Source organism: Diabrotica undecimpunctata, chromosome 9 (genome assembly GCF_040954645.1).
Source record: "Diabrotica undecimpunctata isolate CICGRU chromosome 9, icDiaUnde3, whole genome shotgun sequence".
Lineage (NCBI taxonomy): Eukaryota > Metazoa > Arthropoda > Insecta > Coleoptera > Chrysomelidae > Diabrotica > Diabrotica undecimpunctata.
Window position 1 is genome coordinate 73,332,068 of NC_092811.1, and position 20,218 is coordinate 73,352,285.

The window sequence follows — 20,218 nt, forward strand, 5'->3', positions numbered from 1 at the left end:
TGTTAATTTACCTTTTTCAATGTCATTTAAATTTGGAAAATTGTTTATTTGATTTAGAATTATTATATTTTTAGCATCACTAACTGGTTCATGAGTTTTTGTTAAAAAAGCTTTTAAATTTGACAATGAAGTTGAATGCTGAAGTTGAATGTGATGCTTCATAATTATTTATTATCAATGATTTAAAAGAATTTACAAAAGAATAGCAAGATGGATTGATATTCCTAATACCATGAGACCTAATCGATCCAAAGAAGTTCTCTAGAGGATCTTGATTTAAATTTCTTATTGCTAAAAATTTAAATCTATCTTTATTCAATTTGTTCCACAAATATTTTAGAGCTTTGATAGTGTGAATCCAGTTCTTTACAGAAGGAGGTTGACGATTACTATTTATAAATTTGAATGTTTCAAATACTTTTATTGCTTCTGTCCAAAAATGTTCATGTTCCGATCTATTAGTAACGGCTACTCTTAGTCCTTTTCCCCCTTCCGGTAACACTTTTGCTCCATTCACACTGTCAAAAACTTTGTCCATAAATAAAATAAACTCTGCAGTGTGAAGAGCTTCCTTTGGCATATCAGAACCTAAAATAGACAAGTACAAAATTAACACGTTTTTACAGAGTATAACAAGAATGAATGTTTTATTAATGTTTATAAAAAGAATGTTGCAAACACCATTTATTAACCAGTGGTCTTATAATAAAAAAATAATTCTAATGCACTAACCTATAGTGTTCTAAAAATATTTTCTTTTTAATACAATAATGAAAATGCATAAAATGTGCAAAACAAAAAAAAAGAAAATTGATATTTTCAAAAACAATTGTTAAATACGATTATTGTTTGCTTCCTGAAAAATTTTAAAATTGACGCTTACACAGGGAGCTATTCAAATAATCTTTTAAAAATAATTCAGACCATATGTTACTGGAAATGTAACATTTAAGGATATATTTTATTGTAAATTATCTTTTAATACCTAATTTTTTCGTTAAGTGACTTGCTTTTACTAGTAGTATATACTTACTGTGTGTTGCTAACATCTTCATTGCTGCAGCAACTCTTCCACTGAATATTTGTGCTGCGAATGAAACTTTCATTTTTTTTTTAATTTTTTACATGCGCTTCAGTGAGTTTATTGCACATTTTGTAATCATTATCATGATTCTCCATTGTATATAATTTTGTGATATGATCCCAACTGGCTATTTGGTGACCATATATCCATGAGAAAGAAACTCATGGATATGAGTTCACTAATATTCTGAAGGGATACCTATACCAGTAATGTTTACTTGTTTTGGTCCAGTCGTGAAATCCAATAAAATATACTGCTACAACTCCCAAAGGAACCTAAAATTTCAAAAACTGTTATTTCGAGGTAGTGACTCAACTTATTGACTACTCCGGACTTGTAAAATATGTGAAATAGTTAACTTTAAGTTATTTAAATTTTTAATTTATTTATTATTAATCTAAAATAGTTATTTAACCAATCAAAACCAAAGCAATTTATTCAGTCTACACAGAATATAGCAAAACAAGTTGATTTAAGGTATAGATATAAAAAAAAAATTTGAAGTACAAAAACTAAATGTTAAAATGAAAATCTAAAAGCACAACTAGTGAAAACCATAACAACCCAAGATCAAAACCAAAAGTTAAAGGAGATATATTTTTTTTTTAAGCCAGAAGTGGAACAGACGCCACACGTTGGGTCTAGCCAATTGAAACCTCTATACTTCGGGAGTATTGGATTTTAGGAAGCGTATAGCTTACAAATTTCAGAAGCACTGGAAGAGAGGTGATGCAAAATACTAAAGATATGGCTAAGCTCAGAGGAACAAATTTAAATAGCCAAAGAGACACTAAATCTTAAGTGAGGATTCGGGCTAGCTTCAATGCACTGAGTCGTGGCTGAAATTTAGTAAAATAATCAACAACTACTAAAGCATATTGGGAACCTTTATAAGACCTAGGGTATGGACCAATGAGATCTAAAGGTAGAAGTTGAAATGGAAAATCAATCTGTAGATAACTACCCATTAAACCTGGTTGAGGAAGATTTGTTGGTTTGCATGTAGCACAGATTTTGCATTTAGCAATATGGCTACGTACAGTTTGACGCATCTTAGGCCAGTAATAAAGTTCAGATATTCGACGCAAAGTTTTGTAAAAACCAAAATGAGCTGCCGTAGGATGGTCATGAAAGGTGGCCAAAACCTCTGCTCTATTAGGAGTTGGAACGACTATCTTCAAATCCGACATTCCAGTAAGGGCATCCATGGAACTTAAGACATGGTTATACAAAACACCATGTTCAACTTTAAAATCAGGAAATTTACCTGGTACATTCTGTACATCATACAACATTTTCCGATACCAGTCATCTGGTTGTAAGGAAGATAAGGCTAACAAATTAATATCAAAAGTTCTAGAGAGTGCATCAGCGACTACTACACCTGAAGCTTTACGATGAACAATTTTATAATCGTATTGTGCCAATTTTAAAATCCACCTAGCCAAACGAGGAGATGGGTTCTTCATACTTTGTAACCACACCAAACTACTGTGGTCAGTTATGACCGTAAACGAACGACCTTCAAGAAAATATCTAAAATGTTCAATACCTGTAATTATAGCTAACAACTCCTTTTCAGTTGTAGTATAATTTTTCTGGACTTTATTTAATTTCCTGTTGGTGTAGGCTATAGGGTGTTCTTCTCCATTAACAATTTGATAGAGTACCCCACCAGATGCTGTGTTTGAACAATCAGTCATCAAATAGAAAGGCTTAGAGAAATCCGGTGCTACCATAACTGGGGAATTTGTGAGAGCCTCCTTGATTTTAATGAAAGCTTCATTAGCTTCAGGAGTCCACACAATATTTTGTCCCTTTTTCCTATTTTGAAGTAGATCAGTGATAGGGGACAACAAGGTAGAATAAGACTTGACAAATTTTTTGTAATAAACCACCATTCCTAACAATCGACGGACTTGAGTGGTATTTTTAGGCACTGGAAAATCACGAATAGCCGATACCTTATCAGGATCAGTATGGAGACCATGTGAATCTACAACATATCCCAAAAACTTAATAGACTCACGACAAAAGCTACTTTTATCTAAGTTAATAGTCAAATTTGCATCATTTAAACGCTGAAACAACTGCTGCAATACAGAGATATGAGTTTCAAAATCAGGAGTAATAACAAGAATATCATCAAGATAATACTGACAAAAAGGATCTCAAGCAGGACCAATTACCAAATCCATTAACCGACACATAGTCTGCGGAGCAGACACAAGACCAAAAGGCATTGTAGTGAACTGATACAATCCTTTTCCATTGACTGCAAAAGCAGTGAGCTTCTTACTCTCTTCGCTCAGTGGAATCTGTAAAAATGCTTTCTTCAACTCAATAGATGAAATGAATTTAGCGTTTTGTAACTTACTCAGGATAATATCTATACGAGGTATAGGATACGCATCTCTGTTCATGGTTATACTGTTAAGTTTACGTCCGTCAAAACAGACACGAAAAGTCCAGTCTTTCTTTTTTGTCAACCACAAAAGGCTACAAAAAGAAGAAGTACTGGGCTCAATAATACCTAACTTTAGCATTTCATCTACCTCCTTTACTAGGCTTTCATGCCAGGCTTGAGGCAAGGGATATTGATATTGCCTGAAGGGCTTGGACGAACCCACATCAATGTGATGTTCGATGAGATGAGTTTTACCCAACTTATTTTTCGAAGAGATAGAAGAGAATGATTTGATAACATTATTTAACTGCTCTACTTCACGAGCATTAAGTCTACTCATATCTTTAACTGCATTGACACAAGAGATATTAAACGAAGAGACAGATATCATTCTTTTACAAAAACTAACAGAAACTTTTGTCTTTCGGTGGAGGATGAAAAGTTTGACTGGTGGATGCTTGAGCATCCAGACTCCAGAAACGTCTTCCTGGTTTTTGAGGATTTTCGACTGTATTCCCTGTATTTCGTTGAGGAGCGGGAGCCAGGGACAACCCACCCCTTCTGTCGTTTCCCGAACAGAATTGACATTCAAATTTGCGGACACCTTGACGTCCACATCCATAACAAAACCGAATTCTAGGTTCAGAACATTCATAATACCCATGTCCTGATTGACGACAATTCCAACAGGTAATCTTTGAGTTAAAAGCAGAGACATTATCAGACCGAGAATAATTTGGTCTACCCGAATAGGACGAATCAGGATTTCTAAACATCTGCCGAATAGGAGCTCTAGACACACTGTCAGACGTCCATGACAAAACTTCTTCCAGCTTCTTACATTTTTCAGTAAGATCAACAATCGAGGGAATATCCGTAAGTGCCAGACTAGAATGGTACGATGGCAACAAATTTTTCTTGATAATCCTGACAATATGAGGTTCAGAAAGAGGAGTCTCCAGACGTTTACACAGACTAACAATCTCGTTAATAAAAATTGTAACTTTCTCTTGTGGAGCTTATTTACGAGACTTGATTTCATCAAGGAGATTATCCTCGTAGTTATAAGGGAGAAAATCTGATCTAAGTTTGGCAACTAACTCTTGCCAAGAAGCAAAACTACCTCGGTTATTGAGGTACCAAGTAAAAGCTGAATTTTTAAATAAGTCAGCAGCAGAAGAGTAACACTCTTCCTCGCTGTTACCACGTGCTATACGCAGACATTCTACCTTCTCCAAGAAACTACCAACATTTTCATTTGATTGTCCTGAAAAATGTACACCCCATTTATGAATAGGAGCAGACTTAACAAAAGGAAAGGAATTTACAGAAACACTAGCATTATGAGGAGTGGAATGAGCCTGTGGAGTCACTCTAAAATCAAGTTCACCTTCCAGAGTAAGAATTCTAAGATTAAGAGACTTCTTTAGTTCATCCTCTTCCTCTGTTGTAGATTCTAACAGATGGACTCTAACTGCAACATGACCTAACCGAGAAGTATAACGACCATAGGCAGTGTCACAAGGGGAACCAACAAAAGAACCAATTTTCACTTTCAAATCTGCAAGAGTAGCCTCTATTTCAGGAATCTCATCACTAAAATTAAGATTGGAAGTTGACAGAACAACGTTACTCCTATTTGCTGAAGCTTGCTTCAAAGCACCTCTCAGAACACCCCTTTTTTCATCAACTGTTTTTAACAATGGACTGGTTAAATGACGGACTCTCAACTCATACCCTAATTCAGGAGCTAATAGATGCTCTACCTTAAAAGCTGACATATTACACAACTGAGAGATATACAAGAGAATGAGTAAAAGTAGTACTTACTCTCTGACTCCAAGTTAATATTCTGAAGGGATACCTATACCAGTAATGTTTACTTGTTTTGGTCCAGTCGTGAAATCCAATGAAATATACTGCTACAACTCCCAAAGGAACCTAAAATTTCAAAAACTGTTATTTCGAGGTAGTGACTCAACTTATTGACTACTCCGGACTTGTAAAATATGTGAAATAGTTAACTTTAAGTTATTTAAATTTTTAATTTATTTATTATTAATCTAAAATAGTTATTTAACCAATCAAAACCAAAGCAATTTATTCAGTCTACACAGAATATAGCAAAACAAGTTGATTTAAGGTATAGATATAAAAAAAAATTTTGAAGTACAAAAACTAAATGTTAAAATGAAAATCTAAAAGCACAACTAGTGAAAACCATAACAACCGAAGATCAAAACCAAAAGTTAAAGGAGATATATTTTTTTTAAGCCAGAAGTGGAACAGACGCCACACGTTGGGTCTAGCCAATTGAAACCTCTATACTTCGGGAGTATTGGATTTTAGGAAGCGTATAGCTTACAAATTTCAGAAGCACTGGAAGAGAGGTGATGCAAAATACTAAAGATATGGCTAAGCTCAGAGGAACAAATTTAAATAGCCAAAGAGACACTAAATCTCAAGTGAGGATTCGGGCTAGCTTTAATGCACTGAATCGTGGCTTTAAAGATGAACTGATGGGACAAGAAACGAAATGAGACCTGTAATATCAAATGTGATACAACTAAGGAAGGTCACTGGGAATAAATCTATATAAAGAGGATGACAAGTAGAAAAGAAGAAGGATGCCAACTCAACAATAGTTGAGATTTTGAAGTAAGGACTGACTGGAAATAATGATACTGGAGATAATCACCTGAAATACAAAATACTAAAGACTAATCTTATCTTGCTATATTATAATCTTGTTAGTAGAAACTGAAATAAAACGCAAAATATCAATGATAAATATATTGATAGCAATATGTATATAGATATAGAAATATTAACAATAGACATAATGTAAAAAGTAACAAAATTCTAATTTATCAAAAGTGAGTTTGGTCAGTACTCCTTATATCCTCTTTAAAAAAAAAACCACTTTAAATGTATTTCCCTCCCCTAATATATCAATGGTGAAAAAGAATACTTAAGGGTTTGTATTTATCTATATAAAATGCACAAAAGTAGATGTTTGAATTTGCTTTAGTCAAAATATCAATTCAAATTGTTTTTCTTGCAGGCACCACAAACAGAAGAAGAATGGCAGGAAATTAGTAATAAATTTAATAGCAAATGGCAGTTTCCACATTGTGTAGGAGCTATGGATGGAAAACATGTGAAATTTCGGCCTCTTAAAAAGGATGGAGCATATTATAGAAATTATAAAGGAACTGACAGCATTGTACTTTTTGCTGTAGTAGATGCAGATGGTCAATTTCTTATTGTAGACATAGGAAGAAATGGTCGTATTAGTGATGGAGGTGTATTTCAAAGGAGTGCTTTGTCTGCATCATTGACAAATCAAAGCCTTAAATTACCTCCTGCAAAATGTTTACCAGGGCGTGATAAATCAATTCCTTATGTATTTGTAGGAGATGATGCATTTCCTTTAAAAGAAAATATAGTGAAACCCTATAGGTCTCATAGTTTAACAAACGAACAAAGGATTTATAACTATAGAGTCAGCCGTGCTAGAAGAACTGTAGAGAATAGTTTTGGTGTTCTTTGTAATAGATTTCGTATCTTACTAGACACAATGAATGTCAATGTCGAAAAAGTTTGTATGATTACAAAAGTATGTTGTATTTTACACAACTACCTGTTAAAAACCTCTTCAATATATACAGAGAACCAGGAGGATGAAGATTTGTTAAGTAAAATGCAGGGAATTAGTAGGCAAGCTGGAAATCGTTGTACTACAAATGCCAAAGATATCAGGATAGAATTTCAAGATTTTTTTAATAGCAATGGTGCAGTTAGCTGGCAGCAGGCAGCTGTAAACAATTTTACCACATAAATTATTTGACTTATTTTTAATGTAAGTCTTAGTTTATTCTTATTAAATAAAAACAGTTAAATCTCAGACAGGCTTTTATTTTGTACATTCAAGTATTTACACTTATTAATGATAATTAATAACACTAATTATATAAATTAGTGTTACTAATTATCAGTGATCAAAATAAATAAAAATAAAACAAGTGCTATAACAAAATAATTTCTTATTAACAATATTTTTCCCACTGCCAATGGCACAGCCCCAGGAGACTACCAACAGGTTGTAAATCAACAGATGCGAGGTTTACCCACACAAATGCAACCAATTATCCCACAATATTTATCTCAACCAAATCTTTCACATTCACAAAAATGAATAGAGAAGTCCTGATGAGGGAAAATGTAAAAAACAAACAAAATGGTGACTATTGGCTGCAAAAGCCACTGAACACAAACAGTTCGTTTAGCATGATCACTGAAGAGAGCAAAGAAGGAAATGATCAACAAAATAATTTAAAAAATATACCTAAGCCACCATCGACAACCATATATCACAGTATAGACAACAACCAGTATTCCCACTCCGCTTTGGCGCGAAAGTTCGCGCAATTTTACTCGCGCAGACAGCGACGCCATTTTCTCTGGACTCCGAAAAATTTGACGGCTCTCATTGGTCATTGGCCATTGTCATTTGTCATAAATAAATAATATAGAGGCCATTGTATTTGTTTACTTTTTGTGTATTTATAGATACAAATAAACTTTATACATTTTTTATTTCGCAATTACGTTGTATAAGTACGTCGATATGTACAAAAATAAAAACAAAAAGCCTTGCCACACTTGTGCAGCTACAAAGTGTTGTAATAATTCTAGAAAAAGTAATGTTTTCGTTTCCAAAAGATGTTAATAGGTGAGTGTTAAATTAGGATTAAAATTGTGTATTACAGATGTTAAGATGTTATATTATTTATTAACGTTTCATCGTGTATTAAAAAAATGTTTGTATTTAGGCAAAAATTTGGTTAATGGCATGTGGACGAGAAGATTTATTGAATAAGGCAGAACGTTTACATAGAAGTCATCGTCTTTATGGTACTCATTTCGACAATAAGATGTTTCTGAATGATATGAGAAATCGATTACAACCTTCTGCAGTTCTCACAAACTTTCCTTTAACAGAGGGCTCATCAACTTTTGATCATACTTATTCTGCAGTAGTCCAAAACATATGTCTTCCAAGATGTCCTATTAATGAAGGTAAATAAAATAAATAATTAAGATGTAACACATATGTAAGCTTTCTCTTTTTCTTTTAGAAGTAGTGAAAAGTTCAGCTATGGATATAGAGAAAAATGTTAGTATTAAACATAAACCATCCACTATAACTGTACTTTCTTCACATGCTCTTGTGTTTTTAGTGAGATTATATTGACATTAATCAAGATCAAGTAAACAACAATGTAAAATAACATTCAAAATCATATTTAAACAAAACCAACTGTTTATAGAATAATCCAAGCTCCTGAATTGCTTTAGCTAATTTGTTTTCATATTCCTCTCCATTCACTGTGTCAGAATTTACATTATCTGACTTCTCATGCATGCAAATCAGTGCTCATGAGATAGAATTTGTTTAACTTCTGAAAATCTAAACTACAAAATGATACTTTGTATAACTTAATGTGTACTTACTTATTTTATTCATGTATATTTTATTTTTATCTGTAATTGTATAGGTATATTGTATATATCTATAATATTGTCGTTTTGTATATTTTGACAGTGGGTAATAAATTTTATAACATATGTGTGTGGATATTTAATGAAAAAATGTATAGAATTCCATAGTTGTGAAATGTGTGACAGATACTCAAAAACTGTAACTAATTTGTCAGATACTACTGTATATTCATGTTTAAGGGATATGAAAATAGAACTGGTGACACATTTGGTAATCTAAAAATGGCTACTGGTGATTTTGTTAACTATATTAGGATACTTAACTGCCTCTTTCACAAGAATTTTGGCATATTAGTTGCAAATCAGAATATTATTAAAACATATGTTTCTCTATCTAGTACCATAAATGTTAGCCACCCTTGTGAACAATTTCCACTAAAATATTGTATAACTTTATTTAGCTGTGTATGTTTGAACTATTCATTAAAATTCATGAAGAGAAATTTCAAGACTGAAAAACATGAAAATATAACCAAAAGAAAAAATAATAAATTTATTATTTGGAAACATCGATAAAACATTATTTACTTCTTTATAACAATATATTAAGTCAAAATAATCTTTTTTTATTACAATGAACAGATAATATCAATCAATAATTAATTTACTCATTTAGGGGTTTTCTTCACATCCTCTTGTGTTTTTAGTGAGATGTACTTAACTAAAATATCTTATCATATTACATAAAAATGAATTAGAGTGTTACTTCTAATTAATTAATAATTAATTATATTGACATTAATTAAGATCAAGTAAACAACAGTGTAAAATATCATTCAAAATCACATTTGAACAAAAGCAATTGTTTATAGAATAATCCATACTCCTGAATTGCTTTAGCTAATTTCTTTTCATATTTCTTCCCGTCCACTGCGTCAGAATTTACATTTCCATGTATCATATCACAGAACTAATTATGGTTCATATATAGTTATGATCTGACTTCTCATACATGCAAATCAGTGCTCATGAGATATAATTTGTTTAACTTCTGAAATTTTAATTTACAAAATGATACTTTGTAATATTTTATACATGTATATTTGATTTTTATCTGTAATTATATTTATCTACAATGTATTTTTGTATAATTTTGACAGTGGGTCTGTCACCTTTGTTATAAATAAATAAATGTAATATCTAATGTAACATGTAATAATGAATGAAGTTCATTTAAAAATTTATTTTTTATTTCCACAAATACATTCTTAACATTAACAGGATGACGCTACTTTTAGCACTTTGTACAATTCCGTTAGACGTCTAATGTACATCAACAAGGATTGTAAGAAAAATTGTGTTATGAAGTACAGTTATGAAATTATGGAAGGAAAATCATTACTTAAATAAAAAATTCAGATGTTACATTCTACAGAAAAGAAATGTGTCGATAATGTGACAATTGAAGACTATATGGCACTTACATCTAAATTTTGTCCTTCGTTAAATTAAGCTAATTTCATAAATGTTCAAATTTTACAGTCTAGAAAAAAAGCAAGAGGTAGAAGATTCAGTAATCAGTTTAAACAGGATGTTTAAACTCTTAATGTACTTCAAGGGGCCAAAAGTTTTACAAAAATTGTAACGATGCTCTGATCGTTTAACAGTTCGAACCGTGGGAGTGTCAATATTTGCGCATCCACTTCTACAACGTGACGGCGTAGTGGTATTCAAACGGCTATTTAAGGCGTGTGAATAGCGGAATTAGACAGTCTTGTAGCTAGCGCTCTAGGCTCCCTGACTCGCCGGTGTAGTGAATCTGCGAGCCATTGCGGACAGAGACATTTCCGTATTGAGGATCATACTCTGTCCCTAACCAAGCGGAACCCATCGATATTGCGTATTGAGCATTACCGTGGATCTGCACAGAACCAACCGGGACGGAGAGATTTCCGTATTGAGGATCGTACTCTCTGTCCTTAGCCAAGCGGAACCCGTCGGCATTGTGTATTGAACATTGCCGTGGGTCTGCACAGCTAAATATTTTGTTTGCGAGCATATTCGGAGCTTTCGCTGAATTGAAGCGAAAGCGAGTATAAATCTGCGCGCGATCGATTTCCCCCATTTCGTTTCTTTTTTAATACTAATTAATTTCTTTTCTTTTATAGACATTCGCCGGGGACTTCGTTCATCGTGGGATCCAGACTGGGACGTAGAATTTGTTTTAGTTTTATTCATTATATAAGTGTACAACGTAGAATTCCTTTTTATTTTTATTTATTGTATATACTAAATTAATAGATTTATTTTTATTTCAAACCTGTGTTTTACTGAGTCTGTCGCCCCGAAAGAGCTACCCATCATAAACTGGCGCCCGAGCAAAATTAATAACATGCCGACAGATAAAGACACAGACTCAGTAACAGGTACGTCGTGGATAAATCGACTTTGCAAAGAGGAATTGCAGAGCGAGGCCGAAAAATGCGGCTTAGATCCCAAGGGAACCGTCGACGAATTGAGAGCGCGACTCAGAACCTATTTTAAAAATCGCGAGGAAGCTACAGAAACAATCCCAAAAGAAAAAACTTCCAAGTGAACAGAATCCGACACACTGACCCAGGAAATTTCGGGCATCCGAAGACAATTACAGGAATTAACAATAACGAAACAAATGGGGCAACCAGAATTGCTAAATCAAGTACGAAAGTGGAACACACACTTCGACAAGAAACATTCGGATGCAATAGAATTCTTAGAGAGGATAGACGAATTAAGCTTGGCCTACGAGATCGATAAACAAGATCTACTAAGAGCATTACCTGAATTATTAGGAGACCACGCTTTGTTATGGTACAGAAATAATAACAAAAATTGGAAGTCATGGACAGATTTCAGCGAAGATTTTAAAAAAGCTTTCTATCCCAGGGGATATTTGCTACAACTAGAAGAGGAAATCCGAAACAGAAGACAGAGACAGAACGAACCAGTAGATAGATATATCACGGAGATTCAAACATTAATCAGACGAGAAGGCTCTTTTTCCAAAAACCAAGAACTCGAAAGGATATACAAAAATTTGTTACCAGAATATAAGCTTTATGCTCGCCGCCGGGATTTCGGAAACTTAGCCGAATTACAGGATTTAGCCCAAGAATACGAAGCTCTAGAAGACGAAAAGACCCGAGCAAATCAGATTTGCCGTGGAAACTGGAGACGCACGGAGCAAGCAGAGTACGATGGGAAAACGGCATGCTTTAGATGCAAGATGCCAGGTCACAGCCGTAAAAACTGCAAAAACCCATGGAAAAAGTTTTGTTCGCGTTGCGGCAGAGAAGGGGTTTACAGCAGCGACTGCTGTTTCAGGCGTCAGGGAAACGAATTACAGACTGGAGAAACAAGGAGTCGTCCCAGTCTGTAAAACAAGATTCGACTCCATTCGTTTTCGCCGTTAAACAGCCAGCAAGCAATGACATTCGACTGTTCGCATCACTAAAAATAGGGCAAAGAACATACAGAGCGCTCATCGACACAGGAACTACTAAAAATTACGTCGGGGATAGAATAGCTCAGATATACAAGGACTCTCTAGATAGCTACAGCGGGAGAACAAGACTAGCAAATGGAGCGTCAATTGAGCTTAACCAGAAGTTGACAATTAAATGCGAGATCGATAAGTTACAAACCCGACAAACATTCATAGTAATGCCAGGGTTGACGGAAGATGCCCTACTAGGAGTGGAATTCCTCAGGAACCATTCTATCGAACTTAAATTCGATAAACATACGACCAAACAATACATTCAACATCAAGAAGAGACATGTAACACTTTAAAAGACTCCACTCAAAATACGGAGTTAGAAAGGTTCCTAAGAAAAGAACTAAGGGAGTTTGAGAACATAACAGGACCCACCAACTTAATAAGACACGAAATAAAATTGAAGAAAAAGTGCGATCCAGTCAAGCAGCCTTATAGGCGGCACAATCCCGCAATGCTACAGATCATCAACCAAGAAGTGGACAAGATGTTAAAAGAAGGAACCATCGAACCCTCCACAAGTGGTTGGAGTTCACCGATTGTACTAGTTAGGAAAAAGGATAACTCGTACAGATTTTGCATTGACTTTAGAAAAGTCAACGAACTATCAGATAAGGACGCATATCCGTTACCCAGAATATCGGAAATTCTGGATAGACTTAAGGAAGCAAATTTTATATCGACCCTCGATTTGAAACAGGGATATTTTCAAATACCCCTAGAAGAAGCAAGCCGCCCAGTGACAGCATTCAGCGTACCCGGAAAAGGCCATTTTCAGTTCAAAACCACCCCATTCGGACTGCATTCCGCAGGAGCCACTTTCCAACGCCTACTGGATAAGGTAATACCTCCCGATATGAAATTCGCGTTTGCCTACTTGGATGATATCGTAGTAATATCTAAAACGCTCCAAGAGCATTTAAATCACCTACATGAAGTTTTTCGGAGACTGAAAGAAGCCAGATTACAGCTGAACTTCGAGAAATGCACGTTTTGCCAGTCAGAACTCAGATACTTAGGACATGTGGTTGGAGCAGAAGGAATAAAAACTGACCCGGAGAAAACCAGCGCTATAACCGGACTTACAGCACCGAGAAATGTGCGTCAACTCCGCCGGTTTCTAGGAATAACATCGTGGTACCGCCGATTCATAGAGAACTATTCGACAATAGCAGGACCGCTAAACATGCTTCTGAAGAAGAAGATAAGATGGAAATGGACCGATAAGCAGGAAAACGCGTTTGAAGAGCTAAAATCAAAACTTACATCGGCCCCAGTATTAGCATGTCCCGATTTTTCGAAAACATTTTACCTGCAAACAGATGCGTCGAACTGTGGACTTGGAGTTGCACTAACACAGAAATACGACGGCCAGGATAAAGTAATTGCATATGCTAGTCGAACCCTCACACCAGCCGAGGCAAAATATTCCACAACGGAAAAAGAATGTCTATCCATCGTGTACGGGATAAAGCAAATGAGGCCGTATATAGAAGGATACAATTTTAAGGTCATATCAGACCATCAGTCCCTCAAATGGCTGAAGAACCTTAAAAACCCGTCAGGTCGGTTAGCCAGGTGGAGTTTAGAACTGTAACAGTACGATTTCGAGGTAATATATAGAAAGGGAGTCCTCAACAAGGTAGCAGATGCTTTGTCACGACAACCACAAGAAAACCAGAGCGAAGAACCAGAGTCGGAATTATTAGCATCAGAACTGGAATCATGCAGTTGGTACGATAATTTATATAGGAATGTACTCCAGAACCCAGACGATTTCCCGGATTTACAAATATCAAACGGGAAGTTATATAAACACGTTTGGAGCAGCCGTAATTTAGCCGACCCAGAGTTTAATAACCCATGGAAATTATGCGTACCAAGATATAAAAGGAAAGATATTTTGGAGGAAAATCATGACTCGACCACAGCAGGCCACTTAGGAATTGCAAAAACAATTTGCCGAATAGCGCAAAAGTACTATTGGCCTAAGATGTTTAAACAAATTGCAGACTACGTTAGAGCCTGTACGAAGTGCCTCCAATATAAACCGTCTCAAATGCAACCAGCCGGGAAAATGCAACCGTCCACTGTAGAAAAGCCTTGGCATACTGTCTCAGTTGATTTAATGGGACCATTCCCAAGATCTGCAAAAGGAAACATTTTCTTAATAGTCGTGCAAGACCGGTTTACCAAATGGGTCGTCGCCCAGCCAATAAGAGCAGCATCTACGAACTCAATCATCGACACTCTACGATCTAAACTAGTCATGCAATTCGGTATCCCGAAGAAAATCATCTCGGACAACGGCGCGCAATTTACAAGCGGAAATTTTAAGGCGTTCCTAAAGTCCTATAACATAAATCACATTCTAACACCGCCGTACTCACCTCAATGCAATCCAGTAGAACGAATGAACAAAGTACTGAAAACGATGATAGCTACTTACGTGGAGGATAACCATAAAGACTGGGACAAATTCATACCAGAATTCTGCTACGCCATAAATTCGTCAAGACACGATTCAACAGGATTTTCACCAGCGCTTCTTAATTTCGGAAGGGAATTAGACATAACAGAGGCAACAAATGGACAAGATATACAGGGGTATGCAGAAAACTTAAACAAGTTAGAAGCGTTAAGAGAACTAGCGAAAGTGCACATGGAACACGCTTTCGAGGACCAAAAGAAACATTACGATCTAAGACGAAGAGACTGGCAGCCACATCCAGGAGATCGAGTCATGAAAAAGGAACACCATCTATCATCAGCTAGTGCAGCTTTCACCAGCAAACTAGCGCCGAAGTACTCAGGACCATACATAGTAACGTCAGTAATATCACCAGTAATAGTAAAACTGAAATTGGCCGATAGTAGTAGCCGCAAGCAGATGACGGCGCATGTAAAAGATTTAAAACCATGGGAGGGGGGAAATGTTACTACAGAAATCCAATCCCCACCACAACCAAACGGCATTTAAGTGGCAATGCTAGCAAGCAGAATTCAGTTCATCAACATCAAACATGGAAGACATATTAGAGATACCGGAAGAGATGACCCCTCTGGGAACGCCAGAGAGACCCGAACTACCCGTGACACCAGGAAAAGACGCGGAGAGGATCATGAAAAGGTTCCACGAACTTTTTGGGACACCACCAACCCCACCGAGGAAGAAGAGCGTACCTGATACCAAAACGGGACAAGAAGCCCAATCCGCGTCCACTCCAGGAGAACCGGAACCCGGGAAACACGCCGACCTTATAGAGATCGTCCCAAAACACCTGGTCGAGAGGGGGACCAAAAGATACAGGATATGCTGTAACAATGGGAGGAAGATTGTAATAAAGATACCGAGAGGGATAGATGGCATCACGAGGCTGTAGACACCATATACACAAAAAAAAAGGTATGTTACTTTTTTTTTCAAAGAGAAGGGGGTTTTGTGGAGCAAATTATGTTTACCCAGCCCTAATATATTATTTAAAAATAATATACCAGACAGCTACTCAAAAAGTGTAACTCATTTGTCGGATAAAACTGTATATTCATAGGTTAATGTATATAAAAATAGAACCGGTGACACATTTGGTAATCTAAAAATCCCTACTGGTGATTCTGTTGACTTTATAAGTAGGTATACTTGACATTCCATTTCAAAAGAATTTTGACATATTAGCTATACAGCCGAATATTATTATGTTCTCGATTTAGTACCATAACTTTTAGTCACCTTTTGAACAAAGTCCACTCAAATATTGTACAACATTATTTAGCCGTGTACGTTTGTACTATTTGTTAAAATTCAATAACAGAAATTTCAATACTCAAAAATATGAAAATAAAACTAAAAGAAAAAATAATAAAATGATTATTTGGAAACATCAATAACACATTATTTAATCGTTTATATCGAAATAACAAGTCAAAATAGTCTATTACAATGAACAGGTAAGATCAATCACTAATCAATATACATATTTAGGAGTTTTGTTCACATCCTCTTGTGTTTTTAGTGAGATATAATTAAAATATATTAACTGATTTCAAACTCTCCGTTTGAATTTTGAAATGAAACTTTGCATTTTATTCTACTTTATAATCATACAGCTTTAAAACTAGCATATTTATTAAAAACTGTTGCTAACACTCCATTTGATTTTTTTTTTGATAGTGTATAAGACAGTTCTGTAACAAATAGTTGTGAAACGTTAGAAAACAAAATCATAAATACAACGCAGAGAAAGAAACAATTTTAGGTTTTTTTTTTTAATTTCTCGATGAATGAAAGAGTAGCAAGAAGAGTTTTGAAATTGGTTGAAATTAAAATCAATTTTGTTAAATAAATCAAAGTCGGCTCTGTCGCGTCCATATGTGCAGGGCCAGTCCACGGTTTTCGTCCAAACAATATGGCGTCAAGGTCACCGAATTTTGTCTAAAAAGATCAAAGGTACCGCGGTAGAGTGAGAATACTGGTTGTTATCTATACTGTGCATATATAATGTAGGTGTAGTACAACACCTTAACCATATTGTTAGATAAAACACATTCAGTAACTATTTAAACAAATCACAATATGTACTGAAAACCATCAGCTATGAAACATTAAAGGCTTAAGTCGTCGTAGCAGAACACTTTAAGATATTGATTAGTGAACTTGACAAAAAGAATGCAATATCAAGTTCATACTCAAAAGAGAAAAAAAACTTCGATTTATCTTAAAATGTCTGTACCATGGAACATATCTTAGTTAAACAGTACTAGTTATGATGCAACAACTGATAAAACTTGGTGCATGATCTAGAATGAAGTTACTAGTACTAATTACTGAAGTACTAATAATCAGCCTACTGATGTTCCGACTATTTGGACAGATAATTGCAGTGGACACAACAGAAATATGAATATGGTTTTTATGTATTTGTAGCTCTTGAAAAAAGTTTCTACTGTAAAGACAGTCAACCACAAGTTCTTATTTGGCCGGACACACCCACATGGAAGTTGATGGAAAACACAAAATAATAGAGAGAGCTAAAAAACAAATAAAAACTAACACCATATTCACTACAAATAATGATTGGGTAAACTTTATTGCTACATGCTCAAAAAAGAAATCCATTTGTTGCCAGACAGATGTGCATTAAAGACTTCTTTGATTTTCTCTTCTTGAGGAGCAAAGACGCCCCATTTATATCAAGAAAGAACACAAACAACAAACCATTTCTAATATCCAATGCAGTGTGGTTACAGCTTCGAAAAGGGGACAGTAAGCTATACTATAAAAACAGTTTTGAGGAAGATTCATTCTTCATTCATGCCAGAGGCAAGAAGGGATTAATATGACATTGGCAATTCTACAAATAAAGGCACACAAAGCAATGAAAAGTACAACGACCTCAAGAATCTGATGCAATGGATCCCTGAAGAATACAAATCTTTCTTTGAAAACCTTCCACATAGTGAACACGAAGGCAACTTCCCTGAGGATGACTTGAATGCCCTAGAATAATTTTTTTTCTCCTTACCTCTTTGACAATAATGTTCAAAATTAATTGAAAAACATGCTAGTTTTTCATCTATGTTTCTTTATAATAATTACATGTTTTTAATAGTAGCACATGAAGTTTATTTCTAGACACCTTTTCCTAGATAAGTAAGTCCTATGTCCTATGAGGAATTTTTTTAGAGACAAAATAATGCAAGTCCAACAATAGGGTTTTGTGTGGAGCCACAATAACATAAGTCCACTTTTTATAAAATGGGATATAATTTAGTAAAAAAAATTAAAAAATAAATAAAGGATACTTATTTGTTAATAATACAAACAATAGTTTGAAGGTAAATTAAAGTGACAGCTTTGTAATTAAGAAATTAGGCAACTTTTTTAGTTTTTGCTCTCCTCAAAAGTTGGCTAAATGTGACTTACATTTGTCTGGTTCTGAAGTACAGATATATTGAGACAGTAAACATACACAGTATAAAACATTACACATAAAAAATTCCATTACCAATGTTTTATTTGACATCATAGTGAAGAAAAATAACATCAAAGAAGTATATAAAATAGAAAATCTAGGAAACACTATCGTTAAATGTGAACAACCTCATACCAGAAGAATCATCCAATAATGTACAAGACTACGGACATAAAACAACCTACTGTCATAAACAATTCAAATGTGTAAAATGTTCAGGCAAACATGAATCTAAAGAATGTCCCCAAAAATCATGTGACAAAGTAAAATATATCAATTGCAATGGGTGACCACACAGCCAGCTATGAATGCATTAAATCTTTAATAAACTAGGAATATTTTACAATTGCTACAAGTAATACATTATATTAAAACATTAATAACATTAAAAACACTACATAGAATTAATAAAAATCTAACAAAAAAGCTAATCTTAAAGTAAAAAAAACCTTTTATATAAAATCTGTGACATAAGATAAAATCATATGTTTAACATAGTCAATGAGTTTTTATAAAAATAAAAAGACATGATACCAAGTCAACAAGCAACTGCAGCAGAAACTATAACCTACCTTAAAGAGAGAACAGAAACATGCTACCACATACTCAAATTTATATGACAAAACATAGATAAAAAAATGTTTAAAATTAACATCATTCACTGCTATCCTCACAGTTTGAAGTAAACTTTAATAAAGTTCTTAAAATAGAATTTTTACACTCCCTTTGGGTTTTTTTTGAAGATTCCTAATCTCACTTGCAACAAATTCACCAAATGTTGTCAAGGAGTCCTCACTAGAAGTTTGGCTTAATTTTAAAACAGCCTTAGAGAGTTCTCTCAGTGGATCTTCTGCTGCTTCTAGTTTTTGTCGTTTACGTGAAGACAAATAAATGTTTTCTTCAGACACTGATGAGCGTTTATGATTGTGAGGTTGTCTTTTTGATTGTGGGGTTTGTAACTCTGCATTTTCTACATCACTAATGAACGACTCTTCAATTTCATTTTCTTGAGTCACATTTATGTCTTCGTCATCCAACTAAAAAAGCAAAAGTAGAAAGTGATAGTTATTTACCTACATCAGGTGACTATTTTTTTTTTATTATTACTTATTATTCATATATTGTATTTTTGACTGATTGTGATTATTTATTATACAGGTGATTATTACTTACATTTGCATTTATTAATACAGTTTCATTGCCACTTGTTTTTTCACCCATATTACAATCGCTTTCCCTAGCCGTAAATTGATCTTGAAAAAACAAAAGATCCTCAAAACACCACAATGAGATTTTAACCGAATCACAGCCTGAACCACTTGGTGTTTTGCGAAGCTTTGTTAATTCCTTGTTGAACTGGTTTCTCAAAGAATTCATTTTTTGCTTGATATCCTCAACGACAAAGTTTAATCATTAAGAAGTACATTATCACTAATAAATATCAGCTTACCTGAAGTATTTGGCCTTATATCATTTAATTTTAAAGCAATTTCCGCCAAGCATTGCTGACGAGCACATTTTTTATAATAGTGAGGATGTTTCACATTATATAAATTGCTCCTCTCTCTATATAAATCTATTAAAGCCGAAACTTGCTCCTGGCTCCAAGACATTTTAAACTATTTTTCTTTAAACAGCAAAATAGAAAAATAAATAGAAACCACACACTATCAACAAAAGAAATGTATTTAAACTGTTGTGTTGATGTTGATTG

The 20,218-nt window shown here is 34.5% G+C and overlaps 1 long non-coding RNA gene across 2 annotated transcripts; it reads right to left on the reverse strand.

Moving 5' to 3' along the window:
• Positions 1-447: 447 nt before the first annotated feature.
• LOC140450140 (uncharacterized) lies at positions 448-20,218 on the reverse strand. 2 transcript variants are annotated; one of them, XR_011951972.1, is made up of 4 exons: positions 19,955-20,218; positions 5,322-5,432; positions 1,034-1,359; positions 448-588 (listed from the first exon to the last, which is right to left on the reverse strand). It is a non-coding gene; the product is annotated as an uncharacterized lncRNA (long non-coding RNA). The 2 variants fall into 2 exon arrangements; XR_011951971.1 differs by lacking the exon at positions 19,955-20,218 and having other exon boundaries at positions 5,322-12,210.